The sequence below is a fragment of the Rhinichthys klamathensis genome, unplaced genomic scaffold (genome assembly GCF_029890125.1).
Source record: "Rhinichthys klamathensis goyatoka isolate OS25496 unplaced genomic scaffold, OSU_Roscu_1.1 h1tg000110l_1, whole genome shotgun sequence".
Classification (NCBI taxonomy): domain Eukaryota; kingdom Metazoa; phylum Chordata; class Actinopteri; order Cypriniformes; family Leuciscidae; genus Rhinichthys; species Rhinichthys klamathensis.
Genome location: NW_026606648.1, coordinates 3975765 through 3995255, shown reverse-complemented (window position 1 = coordinate 3995255; position 19491 = coordinate 3975765). Strand labels below are relative to the sequence as shown.

The 19491-nt window shown below is 35.7% G+C and overlaps 1 protein-coding gene across 3 annotated transcripts in view; it reads left to right on the top strand.

The window, feature by feature from the left end:
- Nucleotides 1-457: 457 nt before the first annotated feature.
- Nucleotides 458-19491, top strand: part of fam49bb (family with sequence similarity 49 member Bb) — a 73375-nt gene continuing 54341 nt past the window's right edge. Inside the window, exon 1 of one of the 3 annotated variants that reach the window (XM_056254200.1) lies at nucleotides 458-608. The gene's annotated coding sequence lies outside the window, so the exon portion shown is untranslated. Of the gene's footprint in view, nucleotides 609-1814; nucleotides 1913-19491 lie in introns of those variants that run through there. The other 2 variants (XM_056254198.1, XM_056254199.1) reach the window with 2 other exon arrangements.

Sequence of the window (19491 nt, the reverse complement as noted above, 5' to 3'; positions counted from 1 at the left end):
ATATTTTAAACAAGCTACTTTGATTACCACAAATTCCTGCATTCAGATTCAAACATCCATGTTTTTTTTATTAGATGAAACCTTGCCCGGTAGTAGGCCTAGTTATAATATTTAATTTGTTGCGGGGAATTATATCAAAGTTTCAAGTATGGCTCGTCACGTGAATATGACATCATGTGTGATTGGGTGACAGAAAACTTGTTACATTTGCACAGGTTTACATAACAGGAATGAGTTCATCCGTCAGGTGTTTTGCATAAGCGTTGGCCGGCAGAGGGCGCGTGTTGAAACAACTACATTAACTTTAGTTATATTAAAAAAATCGTCGCGTCTAATGCACACGAGAATGTATACAATTTAAAGTAATGTCCTTGGTTTTCATATTATATAATGATGTGTGGTGCTTGATTCAAGCGTTTGGTTTAAAATGCAAGAACACAATGACGTTTTATTAACCCGGAAATAACAGTCGGTAAGACAGCTGAGAGCGAGAGAGGCTCAGATACAGAGAAGGAGAGAGAGAGAGAGAGATCTAAAGCCTTCTCCCTGGAGCTTATATCGTGCTACCTGGACTCCATACGTTTTCCCTCATTGCTTCAAATTCAAAGGTGCGTTTTCGTTCCTCTCTTATATCTTTATGCTGCATGTACTGCGCTTTATTGTGTATATTCATAACTCAATGTATGGGTGCTGTAGTACAGCATGTGACTGAGCGGTACGTGCTTTCAGCACGATGGCACCCGTGGCTATCCGTTGTTTGAAAGCGTATAGACAGGAACAAATGAAATATGATTGTATGACGATGTTTAAATGCATTTATGGATGGGAAAAAGTAAATCAGATTTGTGTCATACAATGCAATGCAGTGTAACTTCTGCCATGCATTGTGCAACACAGGGCTTACACTTTTCATAAGCAGAAATAGATACTATTGCTGTTCTGTTTCCATTGTAATTTGTCATGGAAAACCCTGAAATATCAGGATATTTAAAAATGTGATAGGTAAGGAAACGTCATATTTTGTTTTTACGTCAACGAATTTTATTTTGTATCTTAAAAAACACATGTAAATGTGTCACATTTTCTGGTCATGCTCATGTCTACAACATTTCTTTGGCTAGAAATGTCTCATATAAAATTATTTGTAGAAGTATTGACCAATCGTGAAAATGCATTAGTCAAAGGTCCATCTGATGCTTTTGCACAGATTCCAAGGTGTTAGGCTACTGTATATTCCAATCTAGTAGTGTTCAAGTGTAGTGCACTTAATGTCCAATGTAGGGGTCATTTATCCATGTGCATTGTGCTGTTTAATGAAAGTACTTGCAAAACATTTTGTTTCCAAACTGATTAAGATGTCAGAATTGTTTGATTGGCCTATTACAATCATTAGATTGATGTAGGCATTTACATGACAAAGTCATACTAATGTGACATTATCGAGTATTGGTGTGGCATAGAGAGCTGGTTTGTGCGATTGTATTTCCCAAGCTCATCTCACCCCATCTGAGATCAATCACGGACCCTGATGAATATAGTCTTATCACTTTATAAACCTCCTCATGTATCATGCTGGCATTTCCAAATACCATTGGATATATATCTGTCATCATAGTTATCCATGTGCAGCTACTGAGTTCATATCATTCGATTAACATCTTATCACCTCTCTTTCCCTTTCCTTTTATGGTATGTAGGTGAGGCTTGAAGTCAAGCATACAGGAAGACTCTGATGTGGTGGTTTTTGACATTTTTTTTGCCGGCGTCGTAGCCTATATTTTAAGTCATAGTTAGATTGAGATATTTTTTTAAAATGTGTAACCTGTTTGCTTGTGTTGGAGGATGTTGCCTGCTGGGATTGCATTTTATATCATTGTTGTGCAGGGAGTAAATTGGATGGATCATCATTTATGTAAGTTTGATAAAAATATAATGGGCTTGGTGATGGATATAGTCTTACACAATATAGACGCATATAAAAAAAGATGCATGCTTTTCTTTGTTCCTCAAAGAATCATAAAATGTGTCATGGTTTCCAAATCATATCTATCACTATCAGCGCAACTTTTAACTTTGATAATGAGAAAAAAAAATTGAAGCTGCAAATCAGCTTTTTAGACTGATTTCTGAAGGATCATGTGACACTGAAGCAACTGGGCAACTGCTGAAAATTATTTCGTTTTGCCATCACAGGAATAAATGAGTAATAAATAATTCAAATAGAAAACTGTTTTTACTTTATATTTGATCAAGTCACTTGATCAAGGCTTCTTTCCAAAACTTGGAGCACAGGTTTCAGGCATAGCATGCTTTGCTTTGCCTGCATGTCAGACCATGAGGAGTAAACATTGTGGGTCTCCTTGTTTAACGGACAGATGTCGTAAATAAAGGTACTCGTTATCCGCTTCTGTATCTGATGTGGAAGATAGGTGTTTCCATTAGTGTTTGTTTGTTTGTTTGTTTGAGAGAGGACTGCCTTAGTAAGCATTTAGATAAATGGTATACAATTGTATTTAACAGTCCACAATTGAAGAAGCTTTGAATGAATTGTGACCTTAATTGTATTAAAGGGACTATATAAGAATTTTCATGTATTAATTGCTTTTTTTTATTGCCCATGTGTGAACATCTTGTAATTAATACGAGACCTACCCAGACTCCCTAGGTCATTTAAAGCTTGTAGTGGACTGATTTTTATGTATTACTCAGGACGTATTTACTGGGTTTTTACCGTGTTCAGGGTAATGCCGAAAGAGCCATTCTGTACTGTAATGTCAATGTTTCATGTAAAGAAAAGGGATTAATTCAAACTATTGTCGGACATAGCCAGATCTTTATAGTCTATAGTATCAAATATACTCAAAAACAATAAAATATTAAAGCTGCAAGCAGCCTTACGGGGCCAAGCCTTCAATGGTTCCATGGGTTCAAAAAGTACTTAAAAATACTTTGCTTTCAAAACTTTAAAAGAAACTTTAATAACCAAAGTATTCTTACTCATTAACTTCTTACCTCACAAAAGAAATGAGATCATCCAGCTGCCGAGGTTCAGTAGTAAAAAAGAGAATGAACTCAAAATAAAGACTTTGCATATAAATGAAACACACGTTGTATTTAATAGGAAGAAAGAATAGTACAATGCGTTTCAGGATGATAAAGAAATTGAAATGACACAACTTTATAAAGTTGTAAGACAAAGGACTTGAACCCACAATCTCTGGGTCATATGCCTGTCACTCATTGAGCCCCTGGAAAGTCATGTGTTTCCATAGATGTAGAAGTTCCATAGTTCAAATGAGAATCAACTCAAAATGAAGATTTAGTATTTAAATGGACAGCATGTTACGTTTAATGAGTTTAGTTGATATTATTGTGATTCACTGTTAGGTGGTTGTCCTGCACCTTTAACAAATAAAGTTAGTCCAAGATGCAGTATATAGATCGATAAAATATTATTTTACAACATTAAGATTAACAGGTTCTTGTAAGAATCTTACAATTCTGGACTTTTGGTACTACTAAGAATATTGAACTGCACTAAAGGAGAGAATGTTTTGTTTTTGCATGTGGGTCCTAAAGTCTGGAGCAGGTTTCCTGATAATATTCACTATTCTGTCAAACATTCCTAGTTTAATTGTAGATTAAACACTTCTCTTTAAACAAGAATTCACGCAATGCATTTTATAATCTTGTAATTTTGTTATATTAGATCTAATACATATTTTTATGTTCTATTTTCAGTTTCTAAATTGTCATGGGCATATTAGATATTAGGTCATTAAGTTAATATTCAGAAAAAATACAAGTACTCCACAGCGACTCTAGGGGTCACTGTTTGACAAATGGAAATTTTGCATGGTGTGTCTTTGATGTAATACAACACTATTAACTAAAGCTTAAAACAATTATTGAACCTGGTCTTTAAACTGTAGAAGTTTGTCAGTTTATAAATCCATTAACACCATATACCTAGCCTCCCTTTGTTCTACTAATGGTCACAATTGTGACCTGACGAATAATCAAGTTTTTTGTATGGATTTTGATATATATTTTTGACGTAATTGTTAAAGATTGTTTAATATCCTTATGTATTCATACATGTTATCTCAGGGAAAAGAAATTGGAATTACATGGGTTAACTGCCATATGCAACTGTAACCTATATTTTTGCTACAAGTACATTACTTTGACAGTCATCTTTGATAATGTCTTGTACAATTAAGATTTTTTTTTTATGCTGCCTAGAAACAATATTGTGAGAGGTGATAAAAATGTGAATTAAAAATAACGATTATTTTTAGTTTAAATACCATTTAGCACATTGGATAAAGTAAGCAAATTAGAGGGGGCCTTTGAAGTGATTTTAAAGCACCATTGTTGCATATTTAAATCTTTACAGAACAGAATACCAACCGTTTCTTTAGTTATTCACAATGACACTTATGGTTACACTACTTGCTTTTCCCAGTATGGTTTGTGAAACTAAACTTAGTGCCTAGTTAAGAATGGCTAGAAGAATGCACGCAACTTTCCAAATGCAAGATAAGCCCATGCAATAAAGGTCACATATTCCAAGAATTGACACACATTTGTTTTAATAAAAAAAAAACACATTAAACAACATTTAACAAAGCTTTGCCATAAAAATGAAATAAAAATCAATCAGTAGCATTTCAGAACATAATGGACAAAATTAACCTAATTTCAATAGAAAACATGACTTAAATCAATATTTGCCATTCATTAAAAAAAAAACAAAAAAAAAAAACACCAATACCATCATTTCAATATATATACACACACACACACAACCATCTTAGTTGTGCATTTCAATACAAAGTCATTTTTGTATTATTTTTACAGCACTCTTCTTAGTCAAAGGTTTTTTAGCTGGTGTAATAGGAGGCGTTGTTGGCTCAGATGGTCTTTTAACTGGAGACTTGGGTTCTGGAGTGCTTTGTGTCTCTGTGACACAGAGGACAGGGTTGATTTCATCGATATTCACTTCAAATAAATCCTCATCACTGGGATGAGCGGATGAAGCGTTTTCAATATTGGTGACTTCCAAACAGTTATTATATGTTAAAGTCAGTTCATCGGAGGATAGAAAGAGTTCTTCTATATCTTGTGAATCACAAGTTGACAGTTCAAGTTCTGGTGCTATGAATTTTGACAAAGTTGAGTTCGAAACCGTAAGAGAAGTTATTTGACTGTCTTGATTTATCTCAATTATTCCATTGCATTTTGTTATATAGCTTTTTGTGTTCCGTAGAATTTTGCAAGTCGGGCAACGGTGAAATTGCTGTTTGATGTTGAATTGTTCTTGTGATTTGTGGCATTTTGGACATTGTTTTTTAATGTTTATTTGCACCCCTATTGGCTTTTGTTTCACCACTGTATTAGGTAGAGAGGGTTCTTTACTGATTTTAGGGCCTTGACCAGGTGGGAAAACTTGGTCCTGTGCAATAGGTTCCATGGTTGTTTTCAGGGTTGTTGTGAGGCTCTTAAGGCTGTTGTACAGTCTAGTTTTAAGATTGGTAAAGGTGTAGGAGTTACCTAGTTGCAGTTTTGAAACTTGGTTTTCCCAAAGAGTAAGTTGAATTTCTCCAGATGGATCTTGCAAGGAACATTCTTGGATCTCACAGTCTGTACCCCAGGCCTTTACAGTAGTTGCGTTGTTTAGCTTGCATACTGTTGCAGATATTTTAGTGATCTGAAAATTTAAAGAAAATCGTACATGTACAATCAAAAATATACATCAATAAACATGATTACAAGGGAAATGTATACAACTGCTGTTGTGGTCATAAGAAGAGGAAATAGCCAAACTTTTCCACACATTAACCAATTTGAAACGCATTAATCATGTTTGTAAAGCATCTAGCAAAGATAACTGAGAAGCAGAGTAATCTTTGCCTGTGCATCTGAAAAATCTTTCACATTTTAGCATTTTTTTGAACGTCAGGCTACTTTAAAATGTTTTTCTCCCCATAAAAACGATTTTGCACAATCTACAGAGGGCTAATATATGTGATTGTACTACTCTCCAGAGCATTACTACAACAAGTAAACAACCCTGTAGGCTATTTACACAGTGAGAAGGTTGAAAAAAAAACAGCTTACCAATTGTCGTGATCCCAGAGTTTTTGCTTCTTCTACAGTGAGTTTTTCTATCTCTTTTGGTGGTTTGTGGGGAAATGTAGATGTTGCGACTTCCACAGCAGTACTCCGATCACACTGAATGAAATATTCAGAATTATTGAGGCCTAAAGAATGAAAAAAGTGAGAATTGATATGGGCTTGTTTGTACAATGAATTTGAAAGGAATACGATTACTGAAAGTTTATCAGATAGAAAACAGGATTAAATAGCTAGACTACCACTTACTTGGCTTTTTTGTTATGTTTGACAGTTTAACCGCTGTCCGATTTAATGCTAATGTTGTCCAAGTTTGATGTTTTTCGTGCGCAAAGATGACAGCTTGGTGATATTCACTGCGACCTGTTTGCAAAGTTGCATTAAAAAACTTTGAGTTTGTTCTAGACAGTTGCACTCTGGAAACTGCATGAATGTAAACATAAATGCAGTTGTCAGATTCACTGGTCTCTGGTCCATTTAAATATTTGTTCATTTTTGCTGTTGCATGAAAAAAGAGGTTTGCAAGTGGTGTGATTTATAGTAGATTAGGCCTACTAGAACAGAAATTGACAATGCTTGGTATGCAATTAACAAACGATTCAATTAGGGTGATTGCAGGAATTAGTAATACATTCATCAAATTGCTGAGTTAATCATTTTAGAATTGGGAAGCTTGGTTTAGTGGAGGCAAGAAATGGATCTGAAAGTCTGCTGGAAATAATTGAAAGGTAAATTTACTTGTATAATGCCTTTTAGGGATGGAGAAATGAAGCCTCTTGAACTTAATTAAGCTTTACTCTGATTGTTTTGGGAAAATATTCAAAGCATCAGGAGCAGCAATAAACCTGGAGTGCAGCTTTGTGTATAATGATAGTGTATTGTTTGATGTGTAATGATATTTTGTTGCTTATTTGAGAATAAATAATTGTATACATTATGTAAATTCTTTAGGTTAGCTTTTACTAGTCTTTTTGGCAATATACCTCAACTAATTGATGTTGATCCAAATAATGTACTGTTAGAATAGTAACTATTTGTAATTTAACATTCATGTAGTAACTAATTAACTTCTATTTACAATTACAATTTATTTTTTAAAACAATTCTTAATGTTAGATAATACAAAAATGTTCATGTATTTTAATGTGATTTTATGGTTTACTATTATGATAAAATTACTTTTATTTATTGTCCACATGACGAGAAGGAAAAACTGATATTCAAGTCACTAAGTAAGTCTAATGTTTATGGGACTTAAAATAATTAAAAGATATGCATATGTACACATTCAAATGTTTAATGTCAGATCAGTTAATATTGTGGAGTTGGTCAAACCATTTCTTGTATGGAATTGAAAGTATTCTTTACTATATACTTTGCAATAAAATGTTGCCAGTGGTTGATCAATTGAATAGGCATTTGTGTTCTGTTTGAAGCTTTATGTATTTAACTTGAAATGTAAAAAAGGCAGCACAATTTAAAAAAATAGAGGTTTACCTAGACCACCACAAACATCTTATCATACCCTTCTGCTCTCCAGTTCACTACTTTACACACAATGCACAAACACATATATGAAGTTGAGAATTAACACATGGAGGCAAAAAAAAAAAGAGGATACGACTATACATAGGAAGAAAACAACCAATTTATGTAACTGCTTACAATGCAATTAGAATAGTTGAAAGTCAATGACTGCTCATTTGTTCACAAACCTTTCTGGATATTTAAGACTTCAGGTAAGAATCAACATAGAATGAACAAAAACACATTTCTAATCCCAAAAGAAAGATTACAACAATGCTTATCTGGATAATAAAGGAATTGAAATGACAACTTAACACATTTTTTTTTTAAATTAAAGTTGTCCCACATGGGGCTTGAACCCACTATCTCTGGGTCAGATATCTGTCACTCATCTCATTGCACCACTTGGAAGTTGTGTTTTGGCCAAGATGCAGAAGATCCATAGTTCAAGTGAGAAGCAACTCAAAATGAAGAATTTTTAAATAAATTATCTGTGTGTTCTATTCTACTAGCTCCTTCACCTGGAACAGAAGCAACTTGTCCACCACTTAAAGCCTTATGGTTTAGCCTGATAACTGAAGAGCCACATTAGAAAGAATGGCATCTGGCTAGCATGCTAACCAATTAGTATGCTAAGCTAACTAAGATAAGGCAACAAACACAGGCTAGGTCAACTGCAGAGAGGAAGATCTTTGGTATGGGGGCTACTATCAAAAACCTGTTCATCATTTCTGTGCAGCTCGGTCCAAAGATCATCTGATCACACGTTGGACTACTCACTACAAGTGTTTCATAATCAATTAATTTCATAATACACAATTTTAAAGTTGTCCCACACGGGACTCGAACCCACTATCTATGGGTTAGATGCCTGTCACTCATCTCGTTGAGCCACTTGCCAGACATGCATCTACACAGCTGCCGAAATTCAATATTTTCAAGAGAGAATCAAGTCAAAATTAAGAATTTTGAAGTAAATGGAGAACATTTTGTATTTAAAAAGTTTAGATTAAATCATCCAAAATTGGTCAGATTACTACTCATTACCATCACTACAAGTGTGCCAATTTTCTAACTTGTGGTTCATAGGGCTGCCATTGACTACCCTTCTGGAAGAAGAACAACAATGAATTGGACGTAAAAGCACTGCATGTTGTGTGTGGCAGCTTCAGATGAGATCATTCTTATGCACAATGCCTGGAACAGATGCAACTTCTGCATCTTTTCCTGCCACAGTACCTCATGCGGTCTGGGCACATGTCACACTGAGTGGCGAACCCACGACGCTGAACATCGGGATCCGTGGTGTAACACGTTGAGCTAATCACTCATGCACGTTCACCAGCCTGCTGAGTAGAGGTTTCAGTGTGAGAATGAGTTCACAAAAAGTTCCATGACATGTTAACCAGATAAGCATGCTAAGCTAGCTTAATGCTAATTTAGCTTATAACGTGGTACATCCAATCCTGGCAAAATAGATATCGTCGGATTCGACATGATGCAAGGAATCGATAGACACCAATTTTATGATTTTGTGACAAACTGTTCACAAGTTACAGCCTCTTAGCCAATTTTGGGTTGACCTTGTTAAATTTGTGACATCATAACTTTTTTATTACAGTATAGCAAAAAAATCGGGAACAGTACTTTTATGCGGCTCGGTCCGAAGATCATTTGAGCAAATTTTGGACAATTTTGGACAAATTTTGAAGGAGGAGTAGCGAAAAAACTGTTTTACATTCGCTCCAATATGGCGGCCAGTCACATTGTTGGAAAATGACAAATGAGATATCGTCTAAATCGGCATAAACCAAGGAACATAATGTCATAAAGAACTCAAAATTTGAACAATATTTTCAAATGTTATAAGCGTTTTTTCAAAAAACAATGATATATCTGGAACACTAGGTGGCGCTGTGATCAAACTTCTCATGTCGCTTTAGGACATGGTGTCGGTCATCCCTACCAAATTGTGTGCTGATATGTCAAATAGTTTAAAAGATATTGCAATTTATGACAAAATTCAAAATGGCGGACACGTGGTACATCCCATCATGGCAAAATCGATATCCACGGATTCGGCATGACGCAAGGAATCCATAGATACCACAATTATGAATTTCTGACAAACTGTTGAAAAGTTATTGGCCAAAATAGCAATTTGTCATATCTCATGACCCGTAGGTGGCGCTATTCCCAACTTTGGCATGGGACCTCAGAACATGCTTCCGATGAAGTGTACCAATTTTCGTTTCCATTGATCAAACTTTGGCCGAGATACAGCCTCTTAGCCAATTTTGGGTGGACCTTGTTAAGTTTGCGACATTATAACTTTTTTTTTTCCAGTATAACAAAAAAATCGGGAACAGTACTTTTATGCGGCTCAGTCTGAAGATCATTTGAGTGCATGTTTGGAGAAAATTGGACAAAATTTGAAGGAGGAGTAGCGAAAAAACTGAATACTGTACATTTCAAAATGGCCACTACTGTAATGGGCGGGGTCTTAATGTAAGGTATTGGTTGTGATCAGCATGATGAGTGGAATCAGGTGTACTAAGTTTCATGTCTCTAGATCAAAGGGTTCAAAAGTTATAACCATTTCAATGTTGAATTTTTGAACTGGTGGTGGCGCTATAGAGTTGGTCCTAGAGGGTCAAAAATTGGTCCAATTACTATTCATTAGCATCACTACAAGTGTGCCAAATTTCATCATTTTCCTATGTACGGTTCATAGGGCTGCCATAGACTCCCATTCACGGAATAATAATAATAATAATAAGAAAACCAACAGATACAATAGGTGCCTCTGCACCTTCGGTGCTTGGCCCCTAAAAATAAAAATAATAAAAACAATCATAGCAGTGTAATTAATTAACCCATCTGTCGACATGATGCCGGTGAATTGCAGAGCTTGTGCAAACATATCCATCACTATGATCTAGGGGTGGAACGGTACACAGAAGTCACGGTTCGGTTCATACCTCGGTTCAGACATCACGGTTCGGTACGATTTCGGTACAATGGAGGGAAAAGCAAAACAAAAATGCAGAAGGCATTGTATTTTTTAAATAAGTTTTATTAATAAAGGCATAGAACCAGTTTATTTGTAGTGCACTGACAATAGTTTAAAATAATTAGTTTATTAATTAAATTAATAAAAAGACAAAAAGACCTTGCGATATGTTTGGTAATTGTACCTGAATTAATTTAAAATTATTTTGCTATATTTCAGATCAATATATTTGTTTTCCTTAATTTTAATTAACATTATTAATTAACAATGTAACATTATTCTCATCTGACTTATAAATAATTGATTTCTGTATAAAATAATAATACCATTAAAAACACATTCGATTTTCTTTTTTAATCAATGTAGAATGTTAGTGCTCCGAGGACAAGAAATGAAAACCAATGCGATATGATGAATGTCCAAAAGATGGGACCCACAGACTGTTTTGAAATGGAGTTGGAAAAATATGTTTTGCTTTTAAAACAGTGTGTGTGTGTGTGTGTGTGTGTGTGTGTGATTTTGGTTGGGTGACAGTTGTAGGTTACAGTTTGACAAGAGTTTACAGTGTGACAACCACAATCTTGTGTTTTATTGCGAGTGTACACAAATATAAGTAAACACTTTGCAGGTTTAATGATCTGTATGAACAAAATGACGGAGTATGTTTTTTATGTTTCCACTGTTCGATCGCGCCCGTCTCTCTCTCTCTCTCTCTCTCTCTCTCTCACACACACACACAGAGTTAGAATCGCGCCCGCGCCTCTCTCTCTCTCTCGCACACACACACACACACACACACACTCCAGCATTGCAATCTTGACATCGCAGCCTGTTCATTATGCGGTCACGGTCACACCAAACGCGAATAGAGCGTCAAATCCGCGTCTATCGCGTCTAGTTCGACGCTAGTCCAAAGCGAATAGGACGCGCGTATAAAGCCAACGTTTGAAGTGAACGCGCGTTCAGAGCTAAGCCGATGGTACAGATTATGTGTCCCTAAAGAACCCGCGTATCTAACAGTAGTTCCGCATTACATTAATTAATTTGCACGCGAGTTTTATTTATTTTTATACCGTGTATTCTCCGTGTAAATTCGTGCACCGAACCGTGACGCCCGTACCGATTCGGTTCAATACGAATACATGTACCGTTCCACCCCTACTATGATCAGATGCTGCTTAACTGTTGTTTTCTCACTGCTGTCGTTTTTGTTGTTCATTTTTTTATTGAGATGAAAGCGCGCTGCACATATTTACATATTCATCTAAATGTCGCTCTTTGCAGTGTGAGCGGCGTCGGGATGTTCATTAACAGTATATCGCTGCAAAGGTAGGCTACTTCTTTTTACTTCTAAGCGAAGAACGAAAAATAACTTTGTATATGTATATGGGGACTTTAAATAATGTTTAGTTTCTTGCAGTTTCTGAATTCTACATATAGCCCCTTTAGTGGTTGGATTTTTTAAAATATAGGCCTACTTCTCTCTGTGTTCTTGATTCATGGCTTAAATATCAGCTGTAATATTTGCGCAGTACATATTTCATTGTTATCTGCAGGTTAGCTGCAAAAGTGGAAATTCCTCAGATTTTTTTTTGTTGAGGGAAGTGAATTCAAACCTGTTTTTTTTTTTTTTTTTGAAAGCTCATGAATCATTTTTTATTGTTAGAGACCCCATGAAATGGTATGATGATGAGCTCCGTTTTCTTTCCGGTGTTGATGTGTTTCCACTTGCATTGGGACAGCTGATCCCTTTTTAAAATATACAGTAGTTTGTCACTGCCCAAACAAAAGTACATTGAGACACTTCCTTCGCAATCAGTGAGAAAGGAAATAAAGTAAATACTTAAAATACTTCAATAATTAAAGTGTTCGCATATCCAAAGACACTCTGACAAACCAGGATTTGATTGCAATCCAGTCAGTCTGTTGAGGGAAAAATCATTTTTACCCCTATGCCTATGATATACGAGTATAAGATGAGTATTTTTGGTATGTTTTCCTGGATTTAAAATATAAAATATATATTTTTTAATGCATAGCCTATACACTACAATTTAAAAGTTTGGGGTCAGTACGATTTTTGACAGAGACTTTTGAACTTTGTTCATAAAATAATCCTGAAACTAAATGCATCACAGTTTCCACAAAAAAATCAGATCTGCTATCATAAGAATCAATTACATTTTTAAATGCTTTAAAATAGAAAATGCTTATTTTAATAATTTCACAATATTACTGTTTACTGTATTTTTTGGTCATTAAACTGCAGCCTTGGCGAGCAAAAAAGAACATGGCACCAAACATTTGAATGGTAGTTTAATTTCAGGTGTGCATATAGTTGTCCTCAACAGATGCACCATCACTTTACTCAAATTTTTATTTTACGAGCCCCAGTGTGCATACATTATTGTAATTAGCACTTATTGCTGCTAATCTTTTCATTCCAGTAAGAATGTTCTAGGAAAGTGTTTTGTGTATTTGGAGGTTAGTGAAGGATTGGTGCTGTAAAACACTCACAAGAATGCAGCGTATAAATCAGTGATGGTCGATATACATTTTGTAATTGAAGCAGTGCACTCTTTCCTCATTTACTTAACATTAATTTAAGCAATTTTAAAAGAAGAATTATGTGTTGGGCTTTAGTTAGTTAAACCATAGCAAAATTTATAGTGGGAGAAGTGTGATCTCAATACTGTAGACCTGTTGTTTTAAGAGTGCTAATCTGTAGAATTTGCCTATGAAAGACATAAGGAAGCTTATTGTTAGTGCTAATCTTTCTTCTGAACTGGCTCGCGAAACTTCCTGTTTTACCTCACATTGGCCTTTACCACTGGAAATGTACATCATATTTCTTATATGTGTGCTTGTCTTGTAATGATTTTTACTTTTTGTAGATATTTCTTAAAGAATGTTGAAGGTTGAATGATGTTTTAGTGTTATGTCATTAACTGATATGTGTTGTTAAAGGTATTGTAGGTAGGAATTTTATAAAAACTTTTTTCCAAATTTGTTTAAACTTTCTGTATATATCTAGTAGGGCTGCACGATTTGGGGAAATTGTCATATTGCGATTATTGAGGTCAATATTGCGATTGCGATATAATAAACAAATGGTTTCATGAGTCAACTTGCTTGGTTCTAAAGTAAAATGCACACACAGATTAGTGATCATTCTGTGTATTAATGTGTATTTCTCAACTCAAACTAGCAACAACAACTAAATGATTGATAACACCTATAATGATCAATAAACCATTGATGTCTGGATAAAAATGACGACACCCCCCACATTTTAAACGTTAATTATAGCCATCCAACATTACAGTGATTCCATCAATACAATTGAAAGCTATCAACTTTTAAAATATTTATTAGGCTTAATAAATAATAATAACAGCTTTTAAATTAAGTGAACTTCAAACAATCCTCACATAAACCCATAATAAATGCCATATTTACCTGTGCCCTTCCTGTCTTAACAAGTAGGATTGAGGATTTATATACAGATTTATATACAGAAATTGAATAAAGTTATCAAACAGTCTGCGCTGCATGAATTATAAATTATATATATAGACTAATCCTTATTAAACCCACAAAACTTCTTTAGTCAAGAGCAGTGAGTAATTTTCTGTTCCCTTTGTTCTTTGATTAACTTTACTGACGGAACGCTTTATTCGCTGCTGGCCCTTTAAGAGCAGCCGTTGCCGAGACGCGGATCTCACACGCGCCTCATTCTCTCACAAGCACAACTCTTTTTGTCCATCATAAGACTGCTCTTATGTTATGAAGATAATCGACAAAACGACATTTTGGCATAATTGTGTGTGTTATTGTTCGTTCGTTCAAGCTCGAAAGAGAACTGTATTCTGGCACGCGGTCTGTGCATGCGCATTATACTGGCGCGCGTTATTCTGTGAGTCACATTCAGGACATTCACAGGCAGCGCGCTCTCTTTTGACTTCTTGTCGTGCAAAATGGTTTTAAGGCATTTGCACGAATAAGAGCGGGATCATGTAACACTAGTCAAAGGATGACAAAAAAAGAAGAGATGCTGTGTTCATATAAAATCGCGGCATTTTGCGTTATATAATCGCATAGGTTCGACAAAGATTACGATTGCGATTCGATTAATCGTGCAGCACTAATATCTAGCCTGGGTTTCCCCATACTGCCTTTGCGCAGCGCGATTTTATTCTCGCTGCAAGGCAGTATGGATACCATGGTCCAGATTTTCGCCTCATCTAGGGAACCAATCACAGAACGGGGAGGGAGCAGCAAGACGATGACGACACGCCGAAGCAGTTTGTTTATATCTATGGATCCAACATGGCAGCAGACGCAAAGTTACCTTTCGATGCAGCCTTAATTAGATGGTGTTCTAAGTAGTTTCATGGTAGTTTCGTGTACACATAAATCTCTGACCCATCGTCGTCTTCCTCGTCGAATTTCTGTCACTCTACATACGTCATCTGGTATAATTGAAGTGATTGGCTATGAGCTACGTACAGGCGCATTTGATAGACATTCCTAGCACCCAATAAACGGCTCTGGGCATTCGTTAACCACGCCTCAAATACGAAAAAATGAACATGTGGTTCCCAGACCACGTATCATTCTCAATGATACGTGGTCTGGCGTTAGGCTAGCATATATCAATGCATAATTAAAATGTAAGTACTCTGATAAAAAGAGTATAAAAATCGAGTGACTCTAGACCGTTTAATCTGCACTAAACACAGCTCATTATTTCCATCCGGGACGAAACAAAGGATTGGCTTTGGCGACTGTCACTCTCTCCTCTCGCAACCATGTCAACCACCCTTTTGCCACACAGGACCTGCCCACTTGCGCGTACCCGTTTGATTTGAGGAATTCAAGAGGCACGGAACCTAGGAATAGCAAAACAATGGCAGAGAAAGACCAATCAAAATTCACATATGCAGTTTGCGAAGGCAAACCAGGCAAAACAAGGAAGACAGTAACGTTACTAGAAAAGGTAATGAGCAAAAAGTCTTTGGATAAACAACGAAATAAAACGCGTGTCAATATCGGCGTGGCTTTCCAGCGATGGCGAGAACTAAGAGACCTCAAGGGGCTAAAAAAAGTGACGCTTTGTGACGACCTCCTCTGCTTCGCCCTCGACCCCGGATCTGTCCTCGAGCTGACGATGCGGTACTTGTCTCGGGAGTGTAGTCCTCATCAGAGTCAATAATGCTTTCATCATGGAAACTCTTACATGCAGTCAGAACACCATATATGTTATGAATGTTACACGAAATTCATCTTCATCACAGTGTAAATGATGGCAATGGAAAAACGTGTATCATGCAACCTGTTTTTAGCTTTGCCTTATAGATAACTAGCTCGTTAGCGAATCAATAAATATATATTTTAAACTTTACCAATATCAATATGCTAGCTTGATAGTGAGTACTAAAATACATCTTATTTGTTTATCTTCATAATGATAAAGTTAGATTTTTTTATTACATGTGATTCTGACATGATGTCACTACATGCACTGCGCTCCTTCCTCTCCGCTCGTCTCAGGTCAATAATGCGTCTTCAGCTCAGCGGTCGGAGTCACGCGTTCATGTGTTTTTGGGGCGTGGCTTTGGAAGGAGCCCAGAAGGGAGGGGGTGGAGTGAATGGAAATAATGAGCTGTCCTTAAAACAGTCGTGAGAGGTCTACAGACACTCGATTTTTATACTTTCTTTTTCAGAGTACTTACATTTTAATTATGCATTGATATATACAGAAAGTTTAAACAAATTTGGAAAAAAGTTTTTTATAAAATTCCTACCTACAATACCTTTAAGCCTCATAATTACACATAAATGCCCCTGTGGACTTGAATTGATTTTTTTTTAACCTCAGGTGATCTCTGTACTCTGTCTTGCAGCAGCTTGTCTTAATGTCATGTCTCCACATGTCAACCAGTAACTGTTGTGCTGAGTAGTAGTGCGATTTCCCTTGATTGCCACATCAGGATTCTGACATTTCAATTGTGAAGTGTTATTTAGAAATGAAAACATTTGACACACACATATGGCACTTGTGCTTGAAATGAAATGGAAAAAGTTGAAAAAAATGAAAAAGCCCCCTACTATTGTTTTAAGGAGGCGTGAACTTTGCAATCTCTCTTCCACTCATGGGTTATTATAGTTAACCATAACTAAAACTAAAAGCATACAAAAAAATTCCATCATTAGTAATAAAATAATGGTTAACTAAAATAAAATATCAAAAATGTATTTTATTTCAGCTAGTTGCCAAGGCAACATTTATTATTTTCATTTAGTTTAACTTGATGTACTAAAATAACTAAAAATGAAATAAAAAGGAATAAAAACTGTAAAAAAAAAAAAAAAAAAAAAAAAACCACAAACAATTACTTAAACTTTAACTAAGATTGAAATAAAAATGGAAAATATTAAAATAAAAACTAATTCCAAATATGAATAATTTCACTGCCTTGCAAAACAAAATTTGGATTATTTGGATTTAAATAGGCAAATGCTTAAGAGATTGGATCATTATTGCAGTGATTATTATGTCTCTAGGATGTTGTTTGGCAACAGTTCTTCTAACCCTAATCGATGGAGTGTTCAGCTTTTTGTTTCTTAAACGACTATGTTGGAACATCATGGCCATATTCCAGGATGACAATGTCAAGATTCATCAGGCTCAAATTGTGAAAGAATGGTTGGGAGGAGCATGACAAATCTTTTTCACACATGAATTGACACCTCTGTGTCCAGACCTTAAATTCATTGTCATTCAAGTCTTTAGGATGTGTTGGAGTAGACAAATACAGAGTGCTTGACTCGCCACAAGATCTTGACCAAAAATTGATGCACCTCTTGATGGAAATACCGTCACAACATTAAGAGGTGCATAATTTTTTTTTATCATATTCGTTTTGCGATCTCGCTAGTTTCCAGTGATTTCTTTCAGATTAGTTTTCTGATAAAACTTCCATTTCTGGGTGAAATTATGAGTTTGTGTGACGTTGTTTCAGAGATGTGTGTTACGGGCTGGTTTTAGTGAAGCGCTGCGGAGCTTCTGGCTCGACGGGGGACATCGGCAGATTCTGCCATAGTCGTTGACTGTGTGTGTTGCATGCGTAGCGTGTACGTGAATGTTGGGGCTTGATTCATCAAAATCAGGGTGTGATCCTTTTGGGTCGTGTTTCGTGTTTGTTTTGGAGATTTTGTTTTGGTAGGGAATTTCAGAGAGGCTAGCAATAGCAAGCTAGTTTTGAAAGCATGAGATCCAACCCTCCCTTCAGAACGCTCTCCAAAGCCACTCCTCCTTCAGAAGACATGAACAGCAGAGTCCGTAAAGGCGAGAGACTGCTTTAAATTACCTCATGTCTCAAAGCACATAACATTACAATATTAATGAACTTAAACAACTTGCAGAGCTCGGTAACGCTTTAGATTACAGCCTGGAAAGTACTGCGTAATTAAAGCGATTTTACAGTGTAACTTTTGGTAATTATAGTGTTCTATAAAGTACTTACATGTAAGGATAAGGGAACAATATGTAAAGTTTGGGGAACAAAGGGGTATACTGTACGTATTATATAACTAAGGGGTACTTATTCTACTATTATGATACAACAATCTTACATTTGAGAGCAATATATCAAGAACATACATTTTTGTAATAATGGTGAACCAATGCATACTGTATAGGCTTTTTAAAAATTACAGGGTACATATCTATACAGTAAGCTTTTTAACAAACCCATTTTTTCTCTTGCTTGGCTTCTTCCTTTTGTTTCTCTTCTTCTTCTTTTTTCTTTCCATTGATGAATCTGAAGAAGAAATCATGTCTCTTGCTATTCTGTATTATTTATTAAAAGAAAACGCAGTACACCCAGAAATACGTCCTCACCATTTACTCATCTTCTACCCTCATGCCATCCAAGATGTATTCGACTTTCCTTCTTCAGATTAACACAAATGAAGGTTTTTAGAAAAATAAAAAATACATCTCTGGGAATACATATAATGCAATCTCATGTGTTTCTAAAAGTTGGAGCATCAAACAGTACATACTGCAATAACTGTAGTAATCCATACGACCCCAATGGATGGATCAATGTCTTTTGAAGTGAAACGATAAGTGTTTGTAACTAGAAAATTTACAATATTTTAAACTGTAGACTATTGCTTCAGACCAACTGTAATACGTGTTTTTCAAATTAAGGTTTCCGAGTCAGTGATATTAGATTGTGTGTATGTATTTTTATTGTACTTACTCTGTAGTTACATCGAAGAAGAGGCACCACTTACATGGAACAAGAGTATATTTCCCAGTATTTAAAAAAAAAATTGCAATCGTTTAAGCTTTACTTGCCTTGAAACATAAAAAAAAAAGTAAGATTGTTGTATCATAATAGTAGAATATGTACCCCTTAGTTCTATAAGGTTGTTTTCCCTTTATTCCCCAAACTATATTGTTCCTTTATACTTACATGTAAGTACTTTATAGGTACACTATAATTACCGAAAGTTAAGTTGTAAATTCATCTTAATTACGCAGTACTTTCCGGACTGTAATCTAAAGCGCTACCCAGAGCTCTTATTTGTACCACCTGCTGCAGATTAATTTCAGCATTGATATATTGACATAGAAACGCATAAAGAGTGATGGATCACCTGCGCTCCACTGACTTCACTCCTATTGGTTGTCACTCCTAAAAGTCGTTCTTCATTTGCCTAAAGGTATGAAAATAAATACATATGTTGACAGGCAGGTATTGCCTAAAGGTATGAAAATAAATACATATGTTGACAGG